Source organism: Ammospiza caudacuta, chromosome 29 (genome assembly GCF_027887145.1).
Source record: "Ammospiza caudacuta isolate bAmmCau1 chromosome 29, bAmmCau1.pri, whole genome shotgun sequence".
Lineage (NCBI taxonomy): Eukaryota > Metazoa > Chordata > Aves > Passeriformes > Passerellidae > Ammospiza > Ammospiza caudacuta.
This window is the reverse complement of record NC_080621.1, coordinates 1,585,398-1,605,172: the sequence shown is the minus strand read 5'-3', so window position 1 is coordinate 1,605,172 and position 19,775 is coordinate 1,585,398. Positions and strand designations below refer to the sequence as shown.

Below are 19,775 nucleotides of genomic sequence, written 5' to 3'. Positions count from 1 at the left end.
GCGGTGATTGATGGGTTGGGAAAGGGGGCGGGGTTAAGGGTGAGGGGCGGTGATTGATGGGTTGGGAAAGGGGGCGGGGTTAAGGGTGAGGGGCGGTGATTGATGGGTTGGGAAAGGGGGCGGGGTTAAGGGTGAGGGGCGGATAGTGGGCGGGGCGATGTGGGAAGGGGCGTGGCTTGACAAGAGGCCACGCCCCCTCGGGAGCCCCAATTGGGGGGGACAAGGAGGGGAATAATAAAATAAAATAAAATAAAATAAAATAAAATAAAATAAAATAAAATAAAATAAAATAAAATAAAATAAAATAAAATAAAATCCAAATTAAACGAAATTTCAATAAACTAAACTAAAATAAATTGAAATTATAGTTAAATTAAATTACATTTTACGAGATAAAATAAAATAAATTTTAAATATAAAACGAAACAAAATAAAATAAAATAAAATAAAATAAAATAAAATAAAATAAAATAAAATAAAATAAAATCCGAATTAAACGAAATTTCAATAAACTAAACTAAAATAAATTGAAATTATAGTTAAATTAAATTACATTTTACGAGATAAAATAAAATAAATTTTAAATATAAAACGAAACAAAATAATAGAAAAGAAAAGAAAAGAAAAGAAAAGAAAAGAAAAGAAAAGAAAAGAAAAGAAAAGAAAAGAAAAGAAAAGAAAAAAGAAATCAAAAGAAAGTAAAATAAAATAAAATAAAATAAAATAAAATAAAATAAAATAAAATAAAATAAAATAAAATAAAATAAAATAAAATAAAATAAAATAATAAAATAAAATAAAATAAAATAAAAAATCTTTAAGAGTTTCCTATTTGAGGGGGGTTCAAATTTGGGGGTCCCATTTTGGGGGGGATTTGGGGTTTTTTGGGTTCTTTTGGGGTTTTTTGGGGGTCCCATTTTGGGGGATTTTGGGTTTTTTGGGGTCCCATTTGGGGGGGATTTGGGGTTTTTTGGGGGGATTTGGGGTTTTTTTGGGGTCCCATTTTGGGCGTCCCATTTTGGGTTTTTTGGGTGGTCCCATTTTGGGGGGATTTTGGGTTTTTTGGGGGTCCCATTTGGGGGGATTTGGGGTTTTTTGGGGGGATTTGGGGTTTTTTGGGGTCCCATTTTGGGGTGTTTTTTTGGGGTCCCATTTTGGGGGTCCCATTTTGGGTTTTTTGGGGTCCCATTTTGGGGGGGATTTGGGTTTTTTTGGGGTCCCACTTTGGGGGGATTTGGGGGTTTTTTTGGGGGGGAGTTTTGGGGTTTTTTGGGGTCCCATTTTGGGGGGTTTGAGGGTCCCATTTTGGGCGGTTTGGGGTTTTTTGGGGGGGATTTGGGGTTTTTTTAGGGGTCTCATCTTAGCAAATTTGGGGGGGGGTTTGGGGTTCCATTTTGGGGTTTTTTGTAGGTCCCATTTTGGGATGATTTGTGGGTTTTTTTGGGGGGACTTGGGGTTTTTTTGGGGTCCCATTTCGGGGTATTTGACGGTTCTTTGGGGTCTCATTTTACTGAATTTGGGGGTTTTTTTGGGGGTCCCATTTTGGGCTTTTTTGGGGGGGATTTTTGGGGTTTTTTTGTGGGTCTCGTTTTGGGTTTTTTTGGGGGGGTTGAGTTTTTTTTGGGATCCCCATTTTAGGGGTTATTTGGGTTTTTTTTGGGGGGAGTTTGGAGTTTTTTGGGATCCCAATTTGGGGGGGTTTGGGGTTTTTTTGGGGGGGATTTGGGGTTTATTTTGGTGTCTCATTTTACGGAATTTGGGGGGGGGGGGTTTTGGGGTTCCATTTTGGGGTTTTTTGTAGGTCCCATTTTGGGATGATTTGGGTTTTTTGGGGAGACTTGGGGGTTTTTTGGGGTCCCATTTCGGGGGATTTGACGGTTCTTTGGGGTCTCATTTTGCTGAATTTGGGGAGGTTTTGGGGGGGTCCCATTTTGGCTTTTTTTGGGGGGGTTTGGGGGTTTTTTTTTGGGTTTTTTTGGGGGGGTTGAGGTTTTTTTTTTTGGGATCCCATTTTAGGGGTGATTTGGGTTTTTTTTGGGGGGGAGTTTGGGGTTTTTTGGGGTCCCATTTTGGGGGGGTTTGGGGGTCCCATTTTGGGCGGTTTGGGGGTTTTTATTGGGGGGATTTGGGGTTTATTTGGTGTCTCATTTTACGGAATTTGGGGGGGGGGGGTTTTGGGTTCCATTTTGGGGGTTTTTTGTAGGTCCCATTTTTGGGATGATTTGGGGTTTTTTTGGGGGGACTTGTGGGGTTTTTTTTGGGGTCCCATTTCGGGGGATTTGACGGTTCTTTGGGGTCTCATTTTGACTGAATTTGGGGAGGTTTTGGGGGGTCCCATTTTGGGCTTTTTTTGGGGGGTTTGGGGGGTTTTTTTTGGGGTTTTTTTTGGGGGGGTTGAGTTTTTTTTTTGGGATCTCCATTTTAGGGGTGATTTGGGTTTTTTTGGGGGGGAGTTTGGGGTTTTTTTGGGGTCCCATTTTGGGGGGGGTTTGGGGGGTCCCATTTTGGGCGGTTTGGGGGTTTTTTGGGGGGATTTGGGGTTTATTTTGGTGTCTCATTTTAGGGCAATTTGGGGGGGGGGGGGGGTTTGGGTGTTCCATTTTGGGGTTTTTTGTACGGTCCCATTTTGGGATGATTTGGGATTTTCCTGGAGGGGTTGGGGGGTTTTTTGAGGGTCCCATTTTTGGGGGGAATTTCGGTGGTTTTTTGGGTGGGGAATTTGGGTTTTTTTGGGGGTCCCATTTGAGGGGTTTTTTTTGGGGGGGGGGGGATTTTGGGGTTTTATTTTAGGGATTTCCTTTTTTTTTTGGGGTGTCTCTCCCCCAAAAAAAGCCATCCCCAACCCTTCCCCCGCCCCCCCGAATTTCTCCTTTCTCCCTCCCCAAAAAAAACCCCGAGAGGTCCCAAATTTCCCGCGGTGGCGCTCGGGGACACTCGGGGACACTCGGGGACAATTCCCATCCGTGACGTCACGGCCGGGAGGGTCCCCAAAAACCTCCCCTACCCCTCCCGCCACCCAGCCACGGTGTCGCTTTTGTCACCTCCCCCCCGTTGGATTTGTCCCCGCCCCCCGGTGTCGCTTTTGTCGCCGGTGCCACCCCCTGGGTTGGGTTTGTCCCTCGCCGGTGTCGCCTTTGTCCCCGAGGGGACACCGAGGAGTCACCCCCCAAGTGTCCCCAACCCCCTCCCTGGTGTCCCCGACCCCTTTTTGGTGTCCCCAACCCCTTCTCGATGCCCTCCTCCGTGTCATTGTCCCCTCCCTCGTGTCCCCAGTTCATTGCCGGTGTCCCCAACCCACTCCCGGTGTCCCCAACCCACTCCCGGTGTCATTGTCCCCTCCCTGGTGTCCCCAGTTCATTGCCGGTGTCCCCAACCCATTCCCGGTGTCATTGTCCCCTCCCCAGTGTCCCCAACCCACTCCCGGTGTCCCCCACCCACTCCCGGTGTCACTGTCCCCTCTCCAGTGTCCCCAACCCCACTCCCGGTGTCCCCCTCCCCGGTGTCACTGTCCCCCCCTCGGTGTCATTGTCCCCTCCCCGGTGTCCCCAACCCCTTCTCGGTGTCCCCAGCCCGTCCCTGCTGTCCCCCTCGATGTCATTGTCACATCCTCAGTGTCACCAACCCCTTCTCGGTGTCCCCAACCCCTCCTGGTGTCCCCCAACCCCTTCCCGGTCCCTTCCCCGGTGTCACTGTCCCCTCCCCAGTGTCCCCAGCCCCTCCCTGGTGTCCCCCTCGGTGTCATTGTCCCCTCCATAGTGTCCCCAACCCCTTCTTGGTGTCCCCAACCCCTTCCTGGTGTCCCCCCCTCCGTGTCATTGTCCCCTCCATAGTGTCCCCAACCCCCTCCCTGGTGTCCCCCCCCTCCGTGTCATTGTCACCTCCCCGGTGTCCCCAATCCCCTCCTGGTGTCCCCCCCCTCCGTGTCATTGTCACCTCCTCGGTGTCCCCAACCCCTCCTCGGTGTCCCCAGCCCGTCCCTGGTGTCCCCCCGATGTCATTGTCACATCCTCAGTGTCACCAACCCCTTCTCGGTGTCCCCAACCCCTCCCTGGTGTCCCCCCCTCGGTGTCATTGTCCCCTCCTCGGTGTCCTTAAGCCCTTCCCTGGTGTCCCCAACCCATTCCCGGTGTCCCCTCGGTGTCATTGTCCCCTCCCTGGTGTCACTGTCCCCTTCTTGGTGTCCCCAACTCCTCTCCGACGTCCCCAACCCCTCCCTGGTGTCCCCCTCGGTGTCACTGTCCCTTCCCCAGTGTCCCCAAACCCTCCCGGTCCCCTCCTCTGTGTCACTGTCCCCTCCTCGGTGTCCCCTCGGTGTCACTGTCCCCTCCCTGGTGTCCCCAACCCCTTTCTGGTGTCCCCAACCCCTCCCCGGTGTCCCCAACCCCTCCCCAGTGTCCCCAAACCCTTCCCGGTCCCCTCCTCGGTGTCATTGTCCCCTCTCCAGTGTCCCCAACCCCTCCTCGGTGTCCCCAACTCCTCCTCAGTGTCCCCAACCCCTTCCTGGTCCCCTCCCCTTCTCGGCGTCCCCAACGCCATCCCAGTCTCCCCCCCTCGGTGTCGTTGTCCCTTCCCCGGTGTCCCCAACCCCTTCCCGGTTCCCTCCTCGGTGTCCCCAACCCCTCCTCGGTGTCCCCAGCCCCTTCTCGGTGTCCCCTCGGTGTCACTGTCCCCTCCCTGGTGTCCCCAACCCCTTCTTGCTGTCCCCAGCCCCTTCTCGATCCCCTCCTCGGCGTCATTGTCCACTCCCTGGTGTCCCCAACCCCTCTCCAGTGTCCCCAACCCCTTCCCGGTCCCCTCCTCGGTGTCACTGTCCCCTCCTCGGTGTCCCCAACCGCTTCTCGGTGTCCCCAACCCCTTCTCGGTGTCCCCTCGGTGTCATTGTCCCCTCCCCGGTGTCCCCAACCCCTCCTCGGTGTCCCCAACTCCTCCTCAGTGTCCCAAACCCCTTCCTGGTCCCCTCCCCTTCTCGGTGTCCCCAACGCCATCCCAGTCTCCCCCCCTCGGTGTCGTTGTCCCTTCCCCGGTGTCCCCAACCCCTCTCCAGTGTCCCCAACCCCTTTCTGGTGTCCCCAGCCCCTTCTCCGTGTCCCCTCGGTGTCACTGTCCCCTCCTCGGTGTCCCCAACCGCTTCTCGGTGTCCCCTCAGTGTCGTTGTCCCCTCCCCGGTGTCCCCAACCCCTCCCCGGTGTCCCCAACCCCTTCCCGGTCCCCCCCTCGGGGTCACTGTCCCCTCCCCGGTGTCCCCGCTCCCTTGCCCCATGTCTCCGCCCCCTCCCCGCTGTCCCCGGTGCATTCGTCGTTGTCACCTCCCCAGTGACAGGTGGCACTGGTGGCACCGGTGGCACTGGTGAGACAGGTGGCACCGGTGGCATGGAGGACATTGGGGACAGGTGGCACCGGTGTCACCACTGACCCTCCCATGTCGCGTTCCCCGATGTCCCCGTCCCCTTCCCTGATGTCACCGTGTCCCCTCTCTGCTGTCCCCTCCCCGCTGTCCCTTTCCTTCATGTCGCGGTCCCCTCCCCTCTGTCCCCGGTCCCTCCTCGATGTCACCTCTGTCCCCTCCCCGATGTCGCCGTGTCCCCTCCCCACTGTCCCTTCCCCGCTGTCCCCTCGCCGATGTCGCCGTGTCCCCTCCCCGGCATCCCCGGTGCGTTCCCCGATGTCACCGTGTCCCCGTCCCCGTGTCCCCTCCCCGTGTCCCCTCCCCGTGTCCCCTCCCCGATGTCCCCGTGCCCCCTCCCCGATGTCCCTTTCCTTCATGTCACCGTCTCTTCCCCGCTGTCCCTGTCCCCTCCCCGATGTCCCCTCTTCAATGTCTCCGGTCCCTTCCCCGATGTCGCCAGCCCCTCCCCGATGTCACCGTGTCCCCTCCCGGTTGTTCCCTCCCCGACGTCGCCGGTGCATTCCCTGATGTCACCCCTGTCCCCTCCCTGATGTCACCCCTGTCCCCTCCCCGATGTCCCTTCCCCGCTGTCGCCGCCCACTCCCCGATGTCCCTGATGTCCCCTCCCCGATGTCGCCGGTGCATTCCCCGATGTCACCGTGTCCCCTCCCCGATGTTCGAGTTCCCGACATCCCCGGTGCATTCCCCGATGTCACCTCTGTCCCCTCCCCGATGTCACCTCTGTCCCCTCCCCGATGTCACCTCTGTCCCCTCCCCGATGCTCCAGTCCCCTCCTCAATGTCCCTGGTCCCTTCCCTGGTGTCACCGTGTCCCCTCTCCGCCTTCACCGCTCCCTCCCCGATGTCACCTCCGTGATGTCCCCTCCCCTGATGTCACCTCTGTCCCCACCCCGATGTCCCCTCTGTGATGTCCCCGGTCCCTTCCCCGATGTCACCGTGTCCCCTCCCCGCTGGCCCCGCTCCGTTCCCTGACGTCCCCGGTCCCTCCTCGATGTCACCGTGTCCCCTTCCTGATGTCCCCTCCTCGCTGTCCCCTCCTCGATGTCACCGTGTCCCCTTCCTGATGTCCCCTCCTCGCTGTCCCCTCCTCGATGTCACCGTGTCCCCTTCCTGATGTCCCCTCCTCGCTGTCCCCTCCGTGATGTCCCCGTGTCCCCCCCCCCCCGATGTTCCAGCCCCCTCCCCGCTGCCCGCGGTGCATTCCCTGATGTCACCTCTGTCCCCTCCCCGGTGTCACCGTGTCCCCTCCCCGCAGTCTCTTCCCCGCTCCTGATGTCACCGTGTCCCTTCCCGATGTCCCCTCCCCGTTGTCCCTTCCCGCTGTCCCCGCTCCATTCCCTGAAGTCCCCTGTCCCTCCTCGATGTCACCGCGTCCCCTCCCCGATGTCCCCTCCCCGATGTTCCAGTCCCCTCTCCGATGTCGCCGGTGCATTCCCTGATGTCACCTCTGTCCCCTCCCCGCTGTCCCCGCTGTCCCCTCCCCGTTGCTCCAGTTCCCTGCCCGACATGCCAGGGGCATTCCCTGATGTCACCTCTGTCCCCTCCCCGCTGTCCCCGCCGCATTCCCTGATGTCACCTTCCCGGTCCCCTCCCCGCTGTCCCCACTGTCCCCTCCTCGATGTCCCTGTCCCCTCCCCGACGTTCCCGTTCCGATGTCCCTTCCCCGATGTCGCCGCCCACGCCCCGCTGTCACCGTGTCCCCTCCCCGTTGTTCCAGTTCCCTCCGCCATGTCTCCGGTGCATTCCCTGATGTCACCGCTGTCCCCTCCCCGTGTCCCCGGTCCCTTCCCCGATGTCACCTCTGTCCCCTCCCCGGTGTCCCCTCCGTGATGTCCCCGGTCCCTTCCCCGATGTCCCTTCCCCGATGTCCCCTCCCCGTTGTTCCAGTCCCCGCCCCGACATCCCCGGTGCGTTCCCCGATGTCACCGTGTCCCCTCCCCGATGTCACCGTGTCCCCACCCCGATGTCACCGTGTCCCATCCCCGTGTCCCACTCCATGCTGTCCCTCTCCCCTCCCCGATGTCGCCGGTCGGTTCTCCGATGTCCCCGGTCCCTCCTCGATGTCACCGTCCCCTCCCCGATGTCCCCGGTGCATTCCCTGATGTCACCTCTGTCCCCTTCCCGCTGTCCCCTCCCCGATGTTCAGTCCCCTCCCCGCTGTCCCCGGTGCATTCCCTGATGTCACCTCTGTCCCCTTCCCGCTGTCCCCTCCCCGATGTCGCCGCCCACGCCCCGCTGTCCCCGCTGTCCCCTCCCCGTTGTTCCAGTTCCCTCCCCGCCGTCCCCGGTGCATTCCCTGATGTCACCGCTGTCCCCTCCCCGCCGTCCCCGGTGCATTCCCTGATGTCACCGCTGTCCCCTCCCCGCTGTCGCCGCTGTCCCCTCCCCGTTCCTGTCCCGTTAAAGGCGGCCCCGCTCCGCTCTGTCGCCGATGTCGCCGCGATGTCGCCGCTCGCCGAGCCCGAGAATCCCGCGGCGGGCCGCGCGGCCCCGCCGGTGCCTCTGCCCGGACCCGGACCCGGACCCGGACCGGAACCGGGACTGGCACCAGGACGGGCACCGGGAGCGGGACATGAACCGGGACTGGGACCGGGATCGGCACCGGGAATGGCGCCAGGAGCGGGACAAGAACCGGGAATGGCACCAGAACCGGGACGTGAACCGGGAGCAGAACCCGTGCCAGAACCCGAACCGGCACCAGGACCGGGACATGAACCGGGAGCAGAACCCGTGCCAGAACCAGAACCGGCACCAGGATGGGGACATGAACCGGGAGCAGAACCCGTGCCAGAACCAGAACCGGCACCAGGACCGGGACATGAACCGGGAGCAGAACCCGTGCCAGAACCCGAACCGGCACCAGGATGGGGACATGAACCGGGAGCAGAACCCGTGCCAGAACCAGAACCGGCACCAGGACCGGGACATGAACCGGGAGCAGAACCCGTGCCAGAACCAGAACCGGCACCAGGACCGGGACATGCACCGGGAGCAGAACCCGTGCCAGAACCCGAACCGGCACCAGGACCGGGACATGCACCGGGAGCAGAACCCGTGCCAGAACCAGAACCGGCACCAGGACCGGGACATGCACCGGGAGCAGAACGGGCACCAGAACGGGCACCAGAACGGGCAGCAGAACTGGAACCAGAACCCGCACCAGAGCCAGAACTGGGACCAGAACGGGCATCACAACTGGGACCGGAACCGGGACCGGATGTGGGACATGAACCGGGACATGAACGGGCACCAGAACTGGGACCAGAACCCGCACCAGAACCAGAACTGGCACCGGGACCAGAACCGGGACATGAACCGAGACCGGGACATGAACCGGGACCGAGAGCAGAACTGGGACATGAACCGGCACCAAAACTGGGACCAGAACCGGGAAAAGAACCGGAACCGGGATTTGGAGCAGAACCGGGACGTGGAGCAGAACCGGGAGAGGGACCCGGAGCAGCCCCGGGCCCCCCGCTCCCATCCCCGGTGCCGGTGCCGGTTCCTGCTCCCCGCGCTCGCCGCCGTCGCCGCCCTGGCCGCGCTCGGAGCCGCCGCCGCCGCCGCCGTGGCCGCGCTCCGGGGGCCGCCCCCCGCCGAAGGTGGGCACGGCGGGGAGGGGTCCGTCTGTCCGTCCGCCCGCCTGTCCGTCTGTCCTGAGGGCGGCGTGGCCGCTTGTCCCGGGGTCGGGGTGTCCGGGGGGCCGGGAGTACCGGTGTCCGTTTGTCCCGGTGTCCGTTTGTCCCTGTGTCCGTTTGTCCCGGTGTCTGTTTGTCCCAGTGTCCGTTTGTCCGGGTGCTCATCCTGGTGTCCGCTAGTCCAGGTGTCCGTCTGTCTGTCCCGGTGTCCGTTTGTCCCAGCGTCCGTTTGTCCTGGTACCTGTTTGTCCCGGTGTCTGGTTATCCGGTTATCCCGGTGTCCGTCTGTCCCGGTGTCCGTTTGTCCCGGTGTCCGTTTGTCCCAGTGTCTGGTTATCCCGTTATCCTGGTGTCCGTTTGTCCCGGCGTCCGTTTGTCCGGGTGCTCATCCTGGTGTCGGCTAGTCCAGGTGTCCATCTGTCTGTCCAGGCGTCCGTTTGTCCCGGCGTCCGTTTGTCCCGGCGTCCGTTTGTCCTGGTGTCCGTTTGTCTGGGTATCTGTTTGTCCTGGTGTCCGTCTGTCCTGGTGTCCAGCCGTTTGGTTTTGCATTTTTTTGGCTATTGGCCCTGGTGTCCGTTTGTCCCGGTGTCCGTTTGTCCTGGTGTCCGTTTGTCCCGGTGTCCGTTTGTCCCGGTGTCCGTTTGTCTGGTTTTGCGTTTTTTTGGCTATTGGCCCTGGCGTCCGTTTGTCCGGGTGTCCGTTCATCCCAGTGTCCATCTGTCCAGGTCTCCTGGTGTCCGTTTGTCCAGGTCTCCTGGTGTCCGTTCGTCCCGGTGTCTGGTTATCCCGTTATCCTGGTGTCCGTTTGTCCCGGCGTCCGTTTGTCCGGGTGCTCATCCTGGTGTCGGCTAGTCCAGGTGTCCATCTGTCTGTCCAGGTGTCCGTTTGTCCCGGCGTCCGGTTTTCCTGTTGTTCAGGTGTTGGTCCTGGTGTCCGTTTGTCCCGGTACGGGTTTGTCCAGGTGTCTGTCTGTCCCGGTGTCCGTCTGTCCATGTGTCCGTCTGTCCTGCTGTTTGCTTGCCCATCTGCCCGGCTGTCCGTGTGTCCCGGTGTCCTTCCCTCTGTCCGTCCAGGCGTCTGTCCTGCTCTCCGTCCGTCTGTCCGTCCCTCTGGAGGGAGGGGTCCACCTGCCCAGGTGTCCGTCTGTCCAAGCGCCTGCGCGTCTGTCCGTCCGTCCGTCCGTCCGTCCGCGTGTCCAGCGACCAGCCTGGCTGTCCGTCTATCCGTCCAGGTGTCCGTCCGTCCGTCCGTGTGTCCGTCTGTCCGTCCAGGTGTCCGTCCGTCCGTCCGTCTGGGCGTCCTCCTTGCCCTGGTCTTTGTCGGTCTGTCCGGGGCGTCCGTCTGTCCATCCAGGTGTCCATCCTGTGTTTCCCACCTTCCCTTCTCGGGGACACCTTGGGGACATTGGGGACACCCTGGGGACGCCTTGGGGACATTGGGGACACCTTGGGGACATTGGGGACACCCTGGGGACACCTTGGGGACATTGGGGACACCTTGGGGACATTGGGGACACCCTGGGGACCTTGGGGACATTGGGGACACCCTGGGGACACCTTGAGGACATTGGGGACACTGGGGACATTGGCGACATTGGGGACATTGGGGACACCTTGGGGACCTTGGGGACCTTGGGGACACCCTGGGGACATTGGGGACAATGGGGACACCTTGGGGACACCTTGGGGACAGTGGGGACATTGGGGACACCTTGGGGATGTTTGGGACACCTTGGGGACACCTTGGGGACATTGCGGACATTGGAGACACATTGGGCGTATTTGGGACACCTTGGGGATGTTTGGGACACCCTGGGGACACCTTGGGGACACTGGGGACACCTTGGGGACATTGGGGACACCTTGGGGATATTTGGGACACCCTGGGGACACCTTGGGGACACTGGGGACACCTTGGGGACAGTGGGGACACTGGGGTCACCTTGGGGATGTTTGGGACACCCTGGGGACACCTTGGGGACACTGGGGACCCTCGTGCTGACGTTGTCCCCTCCTGTCCCCTCAGGCTGCCACCGCTGCCCACATCCTGCTCAGCCCCGGTAAGTCCTGAATGTCACCTGAATGTCACCTGAATGTCACCTGAATGTCACCTGTGTCCCCTCCTGTCCCCCGATGTCCCCTCCTGTCCCCTGAAGTCCCCAGTGTCCCCCCATGTCTCCTGATGTCCCCTCCTGTCCCCTGATGTGCCTTGATGTCCCCTTGATGTCCCCTGATGTCCCCTGATGTCCCCTCCTGTCCCCTGTGTCCCCTCCTGTCCCCGTTGTCCCCCAATGTCCCCTGATGTCCCTCAATGTCCCCTGTGTCCCCTGATATCTCCTGATGTCACCTCCTGTCCCTTGATGTCCCTTCCTCTCCCCTGATGTCCCCTCCTGTCCCCACTGTCCCCACTGTCCCCTCATGTCCCCAGTGTCCCCGATGTCCCCAAGGTCCCCGATGTCCCCAATGTCCCTCAATGTCCCCAACGTCCCCCGATGTCCCCAAGGTCCCCGATGTCCCCAGTGTCCCCTCCTGTCCCTGATGTCACCACCCCTCCCCTCCCCCCACCGCAGTCATATCGAAATTGTCACCGGGGCTCCTCGCAGAGGAAGTGCCACCTCCGGTGTCCCCTCCCCCAGTGCCACCTCCGGTGTCCCCTCCCCCAGTGTCCCCCTCCCCCAGTGTCACCACCTCAGTGTCACCTCCCCCAGTGTCCCCCCCCCCCCCTTGTCACCTCTCCCGCCACATCCGGCGGTGGCACAGGCGGCGTCACGGAGCTGCTGTCCCCAGGGTGTCATTGTCCCCACGGTGTCATTGTCCCCACGGTGTCATGGAGTGTCCCCACGGTGTCATGGAGTGTCCCCAAAGTGTCATTGTCCCCAGGATGTCATTGTCCCCAGGGTGTCATTGTCCCCACGGTGTCATGGAGTGTCCCCAGGATGTCATTGTCCCCACGATGTCATTGTCCCCACGGTGTCATTGTCCCCAGGGTGTCATTGTCCCCACGGTGTCATGGAGTGTCCCCAGGATGTCATTGTCCCCACGGTGTCATTGTCCCCACGGTGTCATTGTCCCCAGGGTGTCATTGTCCCCACGGTGTCATGGAGTGTCCCCAAAGTGTCATTGTCCCCAGGATGTCATTGTCCCCAGGGTGTCATTGTCCCCACAGTGTCATGGAGTGTCCCCAGGATGTCATTGTCCCCACGATGTCATTGTCCCCACGGTGTCATTGTCCCCAGGGTGTCATTGTCCCCACGGTGTCATGGAGTGCCCCCACAGTGTCATTGTCCCCACGGTGTCATTGTCCCCAGAGTGTCATGGAGTGTCCCCAGGGTGTCATTGTCCCCATGGTGTCATTGTCCCCAAGGTGTCCCAGAGTGTCCCCAGGATGTCATTGTCCCCAGGGTGTCATTGTCCCCACGGTGTCATTGTCCCCAAGGTGTCCCAGAGTGTCCCCAGGATGTCATTGTCCCCAGGGTGTCTTGGAGTGTTCCTAGGGTGTCCCAGAGTGTCCCCAAAGTGTCACGGAATGTCCTCAGGGTGTCATTGTCCCCAGGATGTCATTGTCCCCACAGTGTCATTGTCCCCTCAGTGTCTTGGAGTGTCCCCACGGTGTCATTGTCCCCAGGGTGTCATTGTCCCCAGGGTGTCATTGTCCCCAAGGTGTCCCAGAGTGTCCCCAGGGTGTCATTGTCCCCACGGTGTCATTGTCCCCAAGGTGTCATTGTCCCCAGGATGTCACGGATTGTCCCCAAGGTGTCCCAGAGTGTCCCCAGGGTGTCATTGCCCCCACAGTGTCATTGTCCCCAAGGTGTCCCAGAGTGTCCTCACGGTGTCATGGAGTGTCCCCAAAGTGTCATTGTCCCCACGATGTCATTGTCCCCAGGGTGTCCCAGAGTGTCCCCACGGTGTCATTGTCCCCAGGGTGTCATGGATTGTCCCCAAGGTGTCACAGATTGTCCCCAAGGTGTCCCAGAGTGTCCCCAGGATGTCATTGTCCCCACGGTGTCATTGTCCCCTCAGTGTCTTGGAGTGTCCCCACGGTGTCATTGTCCCCAGGATGTCATTGTCCCCAAGGTGTCCCAGAGTGTCCCCAGGGTGTCATTGTCCCCAGGATGTCATTGTCCCCACGGTGTCATTGTCCCCAGGGTGTCTTGGAGTGTCCCCAAAGTGTCACGGAATGTCCCCACGGTGTCATTGTCCCCATGGTGTCACGGATTGTCCCCAAGGTGTCCCAGAGTGTCCCCACGATGTCATTGTCCCCACAGTGTCATTGTCCCCAGGGTGTCATTGTCCCCACGGTGTCATTGTCCCCAGGATGTCCCAGAGTGTCCCCACGGTGTCATTGTCCCCAAGGTGTCCCAGAGTGTCCCCAGGGTGTCCCAGAGTGTCCCCACGGTGTCAGTGTCCCCAAGGTTTCAGTGTCCCCAGGGTGTTGTGGAGTGTCCCCAGGGTGTCCCCGACTGTCCCCTACCCCTCTTGTCCCCTCTGTCCCCAGCCCCACCCACTGTCCCCACTGTCCCCATTGTCCCCTGCTGTCCCCAGTGTCCCCATTGTCCCCAGTGTCCCCCTGACACTGTCCCCTCTGTCCCCAGGCTCGCTGTCCCCATTGTCCCCTGTATCCACAGTGTCCCTATTGTCCCCATTGTCCCCAGTGTCCCCGTGTCCCCTGATGTCCCCATGTCCCTCTGATGTCCCCAATGTCCCCAATGTCCCCAGTGTCCCCCTGGCCGCTGTCCCTCTGTCCCCAGGTTCACTGTCCCCTGCTGTCCCCAACGTCCCCACTGTCCCCTGTGTCCCCACTGACCACTGTCCCCTGATGTCCTCGCTGTCCCCATGTCCCCCAGTGTCCCCTGCTGTCCCCCCGGCCCCGTGTCCCCTCTGTCCCCAGGCTCGCTGTCCCATTGTCCCCTCTGTCCCACTGTCCCTACTGTCCCCCTGTCCCCACTGACCCCATTGTCCCCAATGTCCCCCTGACCGCTGTCCCTCTGTCCCCAGGCTCATTGTCCCCGTGTCCCCAATGTCCCCCTGATCTGTGTCCCCTCTGTCCCCAGGCTCTCTGTCCCCTCTGTCCCCAGTGTCCCCAGTGTCCCCAGTGTCCCCCTGACCCCGTGTCCCCTCTGTCCCCAGGCTCGCTGTCTCCAGTGTCCCCAGTGTCCCCAATGTCCCCACTGTCCCCATTGTCCCTGATGTCCCCACTGTCCCCAGAGTCCCCATGTCCCCACTGTCCCCATGTCCCCATTGTCCCCATGTCCCCACTGTCCCCATGTCCCCACTGTCCCCAGTGTCCCCATGTCCCCACTGTCCCTACTGTCCCCACTGTCCCTGATGTCCCCACTGTCCCCAGTGTCCCCACTGTCCCCATTGTCCCTGATGTCCCCAGTGTCCCCACTGTCCCCATGTCCCCACTGTCCCCACTGTCCCCATGTCCCCACTGTCCCCATGTCCCCACTGTCCCCAATGTCCCCAATGTCCCCATTGTCCCTGATGTCCCCAGTGTCCCCAGTGTCCCCACTGCCCCCCTGACCCCGTGTCCCCTCTGTCCCCAGGCTCGCTGTCCCCGTCCCCGCTCTGGCACTACCGCGACGGCGTCCGCGGCGTTTTCCGGAGCGGCGACATCGCGCCGGACCCTTCGGGGACATCGCTGCGGGTGGCATCGGGCGGGCTGTACCTGCTCTACGGCCAGCTCGGTGTCACCTGCGCCGCCGCGCGCTGTCCCCGGGGCCGTGTCACCCTGCGGCTGCGCCGCGCCGCGTCCCCGCGCCCGCTGCTGGCCGTGTCCCTGTCCCTGTCACCCGCGGCCGGCGGCCACCGCCAGCGCTCACGGCTGCGACAGGCGGTGGCACAGCTGTGGCCGGGGGACACCCTGAGCCTCGAGATGGTTGGGGACAGTGTTGGGGACAGTGTTGGGGACAGTGTTGGGGACAGCGCGGGGGACAGCGTTGGGGACAGCGTTGGGGACAGCGTTGGGGACAGTGTTGGGGACAGTGTGGGGGACAGCGTTGGGGACAGTGTTGGGGACAGTGTGGGGGACAGCGTTGGGGACAGTGTTGGGGACAGCGCTGGGGACAGCGTTGGGGACAGCGTTGGGGACATGGGCGGGTGGCAGCTGGAGCAGGAGGAGCGCGAGGGGAACTTTGTGGGGCTGCTGAGGATCGCGGGGGGGTGACAGCGGCTGGTGGCACCTGGGGGGTGGCACCTGGGGGGTGGCACCGGGTGGTGGCACCGGGTGGCGACAGCGGCTGGTGGCACTGGGTGGTGGCACCGGGGTGATGAGGGGGTGGCACCAGACAGTGGCACCGGGTGGTGGCACCTGGCGGTGGCACCGGGGTGATGAGGGGTTGGCACCTGGTGGTGGCACCTGGTGGGGACAGCGGCTGGTGGCACCGGGATGATGAGGGGGTGGCACCAGATGGTGGCACCAGGGTGATGAGAGGGTGGCGCCTGGTGGTGACAGCGGCTGGTGGCACTGGGTGGTGGCACCGGGGTGATGAGGGGGTGGCACCTGGTGGTGGCACCAGGTGGTGGCTCTTGGTGGTGGCACCGGGTGGGGACAGCGGCTGGTGGCACCGGGATGATGAGGGGGTGGCACCAGATGGTGGCACCGGGGTGATGAGAGGGTGGCACCGGGTGGTGGCACCGGGTGGTGGCACCGGGGTGATGAGGGGGTGGCCGGCCTCGTGTCCTGCTGGTCACCTGCCTGGGTGGGGCTTGGGGACATCTGGGAGTCCCGAGTGTGGAGGTTTGGGGACATCGAGGGACATCGGTGACATCCAAACCCAGAGATTTGGGGACATCGAGGGACATCGGTGACATCCAAACCCAGAGATTTGGGGACAAGGGACTTTGGTGGCAACCATGCCCGGAGATTTGGGGACATTGAGGGACATCAGTGACCTCCAAACTCCAAGATTTGGGGACATCGAGGGACATTGGTGACATCCATGGTTGGAGGTTTGGGGACATCGGGTGACATCGGTGACCTCCACACCTGAAGGTTTGGGGACAAGGGACTTCGGTGGAAGCCCTGTCCAGAGATTTGGGGACATCGAGTGACATTGGTGACATCCAAACCCAGAGATTTGGGGACAAGGGACTTTGGTGGCAACCATGCCCGGAGATCTGGGGACATCAAGTGGCATCGGTGACCTCCAAACCCCGAGATTTGGGGACATCAAGTGACATTGGTGACATCCAAACCCCGAGGTTTGGGGACATCAAGTGGCATCGGTGACCTCCAAACCCCGAGATTTGGGGACATCAAGTGACATCGGTGACATCCAAACCCAGAGATTTGGGGACAAGGGACTTTGGTGGCAACCATGCCCGGAGATCTGGGGACATTGAAGGACATTGGTGACATCCAAACCCCGAGATTTGGGGACATCAAGGGACATCGGTGACCTCCAAACCCCGAGATTTGGGGACATCAAGTGACATCGGTGACATCCAAACCCAGAGGTTTGGGGACATCAAGTGACATCGGTGACATCCAAACCCCGAGATTTGGGGACATCAAGGGACATCGGTGACATCCAAACCCCAAGATTTGGGGACATCAAGTGACATCGGTGACATCCAAACCCAGAGGTTTGGGGACATCGAGGGACATCGGTGACATCCAAACCCAGAGGTTTGGGGACATTGAGTGACATCGGTGACATCCAAACCCAGAGATTTGGGGACATCAAGTGACATTGGTGGCAACCATGCCCGGAGATCTGGGGACATCGAGGGACATCGGTGACATCCAAACCCAGAGATTTGGGGACATCAAGTGACATTGGTGACATCCAAACCCCAAGATTTGGGGACATCAAGTGACATTGGTGACATCCAAACCCAGAGATTTGGGGACATTGAAGGACATTGGTGACATCCAAACCCAGAGGTTTGGGGACAAGGGACTTTGGTGGCAACCATGCCCGGAGATCTGGGGACATCGAGGGACATCGGTGACATCCAAACCCAGAGGTTTGGGGACATCAAGTGACATTGGTGACATCCAAACCCAGAGGTTTGGGGACATCAAGGGACATCGGTGACATCCAAACCCAGAGGTTTGGGGACAAAGGACTTTGGTGGCAACCATGCCCGGAGATCTGGGGACATTGAAGGACATTGGTGACATCCAAACCCAGAGGTTTGGGGACATCGAGGGACATCGGTGACCTTCACACCTGAAGGTTTGGGGACATTGAGTGACATCGGTGACCCCCCCCAATTTGGTGCTTGGGGACATTCGGGGACATTTGGGGACATTTGGGGACCCCGTGCTGGACACCTGGGGACACTTGGGGACACTTGGGGACCCAGTGCTGGACACTTGGGACCTCCTTGGGGACACTGGGGACACTTTGGGGGGGATGTCCCTGCTGTCCTTAATTAATGATTGTCCTTAATTAATTATTGTTCTTAATTAATTATTTCTCTTAATTATTTATTTATTAATTATTTTCCTTTATTAATTATTTATTAATCAACGAATAAATTTGTTTATGGATTCTTTTTACCGCCTCGATTGTCCCCCCCCAAAAAAAAAAAAAACGGGGGTGACAACCCTGGGGTGGCACTGAGGGGACATCGGGGGGGTCCCCAATGCAAACCCCCCCCAAATTCACCCAAAAAGCCCCAAAATTTGCTCCAGGAAATCCAAAATTTGCTGAAAATCCCCAAAAAATTTGTTCTGGAGTCCCCCAAAATTTTACCCCCGAACCCCCCCAAATTCGCTGAAAATCCCCCAAAATTTGCCCCAAACCCCCAAATTTACCCCAGAGCACCCCCGACTTTTGCTCAGAAAATCATAAATTTGCAAAAAATCCACCCAAATTTGCCCCAAACCCCCAAATTTGCCTCACAGCACCCCCAAAATTTGCTGAAAATCGCCAAAAATTTGTTCTGGAGTCCCCCAAAATTTTACCCCAGAAGACCCCAAAATTTGCCCCAGAACTCCCCAAAATTCGCTGAAAATCCCCCAAAATTTGCCCCAAACCCCTCAAATTTACCCCAGAGCACCCCAAAACTTCCTCAGAAAATCATAAATTTGAAAAAAATCCCCCCAAATTTGCCCCAAACCCCCAAATTTACCCCAGAACCCCCCAAAACTTCCTCAGAAATTCATAAATTTGCCCAAAATCCCCCAAAATTTGCCCCAAACCCCCAAATTTACCCCAGAACCCCCAAAATTTGCTGAAAATCCCCCAAAATTTGTCCTGAAGTCCCCCAAATTTAACCCCAGAACTCTCCAAAAAATTGCCCCAGAACCCCCCAAAATTTGCTGAAAATCCCCCAAAATTTGTCCTGGAGTCCCCCCAAATTTAACCCCAGAACCCCAAAATTTAACCCCAGATCCCCCCAAAATTTAACCCCAGAACTCCCCAAAATTCGCTGAAAATCCCCCAAAATTTGCCCCAAACCCCCAAATTTACACCAGAACCCCCCAAAACTTGCTCAGAAAATCATAAATTTGCCCAAAATCCCCCCAAATTTGCCCCAAACCCCCAAATTTGCCTCACAGCACCCCCAAAATTTGCTGAATATCCCCAAAAATTTGTTCTGTAGTCCCCCAAAATTTAACCCCAGAACTCCCCAAAATTCGCTGAAAATCCCCCCAAATTTCCCCCAAACCCCCAAATTTACCCCAGAACCCCCCAAAACTTCCTCAGAAATTCATAAATTTGCCCCAAATCCCCCCAAATTTGCCCCAAACCCCCAAATTTGCCCCAGAACCCCCCAAAATTTGCTGAAAATCCCCCAAAATTTAACCCCAGAACCCCCCAAAATTTAACTCCAGAACTCCCCAAAATTCGCTGAAAATCCCCCCAAATTTGCCCCAAACCCCCAAATTTCCCCCAGAACCCCCCAAAATTTGCCCCGTCACCCCCAAATTCAACGCCATCACCCCCAAATTTACCCCAGAACCCCCCCAAATTGAACCTCAGAACCCCAAATTTGCCCCAGAACCCCCCAAAATTTGCTGAAGATCCCCCAAAATTTGTCCTGGAATCCCCCAAATTTGCCCCAGAGCCCCCAAATTTGCCCCAGGGTGTGGGGACCCCAAACTCTGCGCCCCAAATTCTGCACCCCAAACCCTGAACCCCAAGTTCTGCACCCCAAATTTTGCACCCCAAATTTTGCACCCCGCACTCTGAGCCTGGGGCAATTTTTGGGGTCTCTGGGGCAATTTTTGGGGTGATGGGGCAAAATTTGGGGGGTGGGAAATTTGGGGTGCAGAGTTCGGCGTGGGAAATTTGGGGTGCAGGGTTTGGGGTGCAGAATTTGGGGTGCAGGGTTCAGGGTGGGAAATTTGGGGTGCAGAACTTGAGTTGGGAAATTTGGGGTGCAGAATTTGGGGTGGGAAATTTGGGGTGCAGGGTTTGGGGTGGGAAATTTGGGGTGCAGGTTTTGGGGTGCAGAATTTGGGGTGCAGAATTTGCGGTGGGAAATTTGGGGTGCAGGGTTTGGGGTGGGAAATTTGGGGTGCAGAATTTGCGGTGGGAAATTTGAGGTGCAGAATTCGGGGTGCAGAATTTGGGGTGGGAAATTTGGGGTGCAGGTTTTGGGGTGCAGAATTTGGGGTGAAGAATTTGGGTGTGGGGTTTGCGGTGGGAAATTTGGGGTGCAGAATATGGGGTGCAGAATTCGGGTTGGGGAATTTGGGGTGCAGAACTTGAGTTGGGAAATTTGGGGTGCAGAATTCGGGGTGCAGGGTTTGGGGTGGGAAATTTGGGGTGCA

General features: G+C 58.8%; 1 protein-coding gene across 1 annotated transcript in view; it reads right to left on the bottom strand.

The window, feature by feature from the left end:
- Positions 1–7,473, bottom strand: part of ILVBL (ilvB acetolactate synthase like) — a 61,594-nt gene extending 54,121 nt beyond the window's left edge. The window contains exon 1 of the mRNA XM_058821442.1: positions 7,366–7,473. The gene's annotated coding sequence lies outside the window, so the exon portion shown is untranslated. The remainder of the gene's footprint in view (positions 1–7,365) is intronic.
- Positions 7,474–19,775: the final 12,302 nt, after the last annotated feature.